Source organism: Acipenser ruthenus, chromosome 26 (assembly GCF_902713425.1).
Source record: "Acipenser ruthenus chromosome 26, fAciRut3.2 maternal haplotype, whole genome shotgun sequence".
Lineage (NCBI taxonomy): Eukaryota > Metazoa > Chordata > Actinopteri > Acipenseriformes > Acipenseridae > Acipenser > Acipenser ruthenus.
The window spans coordinates 23362979-23367104 of record NC_081214.1 but is presented as its reverse complement, the minus strand read 5'-3'; positions in this window follow the sequence as shown (position 1 = coordinate 23367104).

Below are 4126 nucleotides of genomic sequence, written 5' to 3'. Positions count from 1 at the left end.
CAAAGATGAGAATTCTCTCTTGCTGAAGCTGGTAGGTCTTCTGAATAAGGTTTTCGACATAAGGCAGTCATTGATTTTACAGTGGATGTCTACCACCAGAGGTCCGAGTAGAAGGAGCTCTCCTGATTATGGTAAGAGACTCAATGGTGATCTGGTCTAGAGGGTGGAATCTGTCTCGCTCTTCTCTCTGCCGCCACTGGCAGAGCTGTAATCACCGTGCGATAATGTTCTTTTGTATAAAGTGATGCAACAGAATCGTGCCGGCACGTGATTACAGGCCACCTCTCTCTGCTCTCCAGGTATGACGCTGTTGTTTATGTGCATAATTAAAATAATAATAAAGCTGTCAGTCAATGCAATGTGGTCATTGTGGTGCAGCTCAGATCAGGTTTATGAAACTGGGTCACGATGGTATTTACCACACCAAAGCAATATCGCTGCCACAAACAAACAAACAACATGAGATGAGGGGTCTTTGTTTTTTTTTAATGGTTTCCATTTCTTAGAAATCAGCTGTGTGTTTTACTGACCTTTAACAAGGGTCATGGAAACGCTCTTTTGGTGCACAGAGCTGTCACAGGATGTGCTATCTGGCGGGTCTTTTCGAGAAACTGAAAATCTGATTGACATAAAGCAGAACTCATAGTGTGCGCAGTGACATAGACAGGACCTGAAGGGTAGGGAGGGATCTATGAAACTCTTAGTAAGAAGGTACATAGCTATGCACAGTATTGAAGGGAAACAGCAGCCCTGGGAAATGCTTCGCTTGACAAGAATTACAAATAGGTGGTCCATTACTACTTGCAGCTAACTTGTTATGCAATACAGAGTGGATGTAAAGTAGCCTGGTTGTTGGTCTATGATCACATTTGTATATTGGATACATTTTAGATAGACACACAATCTCTCTTTGGCCTACTAAAATGGGTATAAATCAAACAGACAGATATACTTATTTATACACAATAGGTACTGTTCCAAAAGCTCACACATGAGTCACTGCTATTGGGCCTAGCACCTAGCAATACGTAACCCCCCCACCCCCAAAATACTGTGGAGGGCGCCCCTGAATGTCCACAGGGCACGACAAGCTTCACACTGCTGTACACCGCCTGGATCAAAACCCAGCCATGGATCTTACTGACAGAACAAATGTGTCACACCTCTCTCTCTCTCTGCCTCTACACTTCATGAATTTCCAGATAATTACATGTAGAGGCAGCTAAACACCCCTTCATCCCACACTCATCATGCGCTCAGCTCAGCTCTTCTCAGCTCCCCTGCACTTTTGCGCTTGTGGTCGCTGTCTTTTCAAAGCTATTATATTTAGCAGGAGAGTGCATACCGCTACAAAAGACAGATAAAGATCTTGACAGCTTTTTTTTTTTTTTTAACCTTTTAAGTCATGTCTCTGCATATGTTTTTACAAATAAATATCTGTTATTATTGTTTAATTAAGTGACAAAATATGATTATATTGCTGGTTTTACAGACCCTCTTTGGTAAAATTAGGGAGTCCAAGATTAAAGCTACCTGAGATCTTAAAGGACAGGAGCTTGAATTCAAGGTGAAAAACAAAGGCAGAAAAGCTTTTTTTAAAGTAACTTTTACTGAAAATCAATTTACTGTTTGGAAAATAAGCCCCTTGATTCTGACCATAGTAGTTGTGTTTTTACTCAGTCTGACTGTAAATGATTTATGTATATAGGTCACGATTCTATTTCATGATTGATTCCAGCTTTTAGACATGAATCTGTAGGAGGCCGGGCATTTTGTCACACATCACCTCAAGTTGTGTGATAAGCATGTAATGTGATTCATCCACACTGCTATCTGCATGCAAAGTCCCTTTAGCTACACGATGTGGTTCCTTGATTATCTCACTGATGCAGTACACAGGTCACAATAAATATGGTATATACAAAGTAACTAGGAAACATTCTAGGAATCTTTCTCCCCATCTCTCTCTCTCTCTATATATATATATTCACTACAACATTTCAGCTTGTATGACCTTCCAAAGGAAAAAGCCCTTGACTGTGATAATAGAACTGGTCTGTTTTATTGCTCTTCTTTCGGTTTCCCCAAAAGCAAAAAGTTCATCAACACAACGCATTAACGGTTTACAGACCACCCTCTACTGTTCACAAGAAACACATTACTTTGCTGCAGGAAGGCGCAAGCCCTTAAGGTGTTAACACAATTACAGTACAGCTCACCTAGGTCAGCTGCAGATGAGACTGGCGCGTTTTGTCCGAGAACTGCCCCCCCTGCAGCAGCAGCGTCACCTTTCTCGTAAGAGCGCCAGAATACCCCTCTGTGCTCAAAATAGACCAAAGTAATAACAGTACAGGGTCAGAAGCTATCATTGACAGAGCCTGCGCCTCTAACAACCTCCACACGCCAACATGCACCCTGCGCATGACTGTCCATTAACACAGACTGTCTGACAGTTGATCAATGTCATTTTTAGTTATTTATTTATTAGTTGGGAATAACACAATGTATTTCTATTTAGCCTATTGCTCCAGTGCAGTTCTCTGTGTTTTTGTTTTTTTTTTTTTTGGGGGGGGGGGGGGGGGGTTGTCAAAAGACTAATCCAAGACCCCTGAAACAAGGCAATGGGCACAGCAGCACATTGTGATACAAGCAGGCCCTTTTTCTGTGGCTAAGGCAAATACATTTTTTTTTTTCAGATTCAATACAAAAGTAAAGGCCTGTCGAGAAAGCCATCACCAGTCTCAGAGATTTTTTTCAAAAGGTTGCATTTTCGTGAAAAGGTGAACTTATGTTTCCTAAGTGGCATGCTGCGAGTTATTTAAAGAAAATCATTGAGACAGTCGCTTATTCTATAGGCAAGCTTTTCCAGGCAGTGTAAATGTAGTGCAGACTCATTCCCTCCGCTTCATGGAAACTGTGACACTCAGCTCCCCCCCTGCTTGGGCCAGCCCAATTCAACACTTCTGACAGGATATGTTTGTCAGTCTTTCCTGTCATAACATTTTACTCTACACCTCTCAGGAAGAAGCGCATTCTTTAGTTACATCAAGACATTACCGCGAGTGAGACCATTTCTTTTCTTTTTTATTTATTTATTTTATTAAATAACTGGTCCATTGCGGTTTAAATTTGGCACAGGCTTACTTAACTGAAAACGAACACTGAAATGAACAAGAAATTGACCCCCAGTACTGGACTGTTGACCACTTCCATCAAGTCAGTACTGCATGCAACTGTTTAGCACAGGAAATGCCAAACACCTACAGTATGAGTTCCTTTTCAATCACACATCAATTCTTGGTATTAAATATTTGCTATAGTATGCCTTTTTTTAGTGCAAGCTCTTTTGGTGTTTCATCTGCAATATCAGAGCGCTGTTCAGAGAACAAGTAGCCTGGAGCTGCGTCATAGACTAGTGCAATTTTCCTGAAGGTTTAACACACATTACTGCAAGTCAACTAAAACTGTGTTCAAAACAACTTGACCTTTGAATGAACCTTGAATGTATGTGATCTGCTGAGAATATCCAGCCAAGGTAGGAGGAAAAGGGTTCTACTAGCCCTGGTGTTTAGAAGAACTCTAGGGACGTGTTAGTAAAAGTAATCAAGCAATGAAGCACCTGCTAATGCCGATCTGAAAACGTGTCACACGAGTCTGCAGGTCTTCAACCAAATACTTATCCAAAACAAGACCTAGGTAACGATGGAGGGATTTAGCGTGGGCCCAATTCCTGGCACCTGATCATTTTCATTACACATCTAAACACCATCGAAAGAACAGGACAGAAGAATCCATACACTTTTTTTTAATTTACATTTCTGTGACTCGTGGGTTTCCTGTATTTGTCTCTCTCACTTCATCTTGTCTACTCTGCAAAATACAACTCAAAACACCATTTTATCAACCCCTGCCACCTCTGATATTGCTTATCTTGCCGTTTCACTGTCGGTAGCATGTAGATTTTAACAGATTTTTCCTGCCAAGATTATAAATAGACTCTACTGTACTGCATTTTAGTGCAACTTTGCCTGCCGCAGATCACTTGGAAATATTGTATTGAATAAAAACATTAGAAGGATGGTGGTGGGTGTGATGATGATGCACAAGGCAATAAAAACACCATACA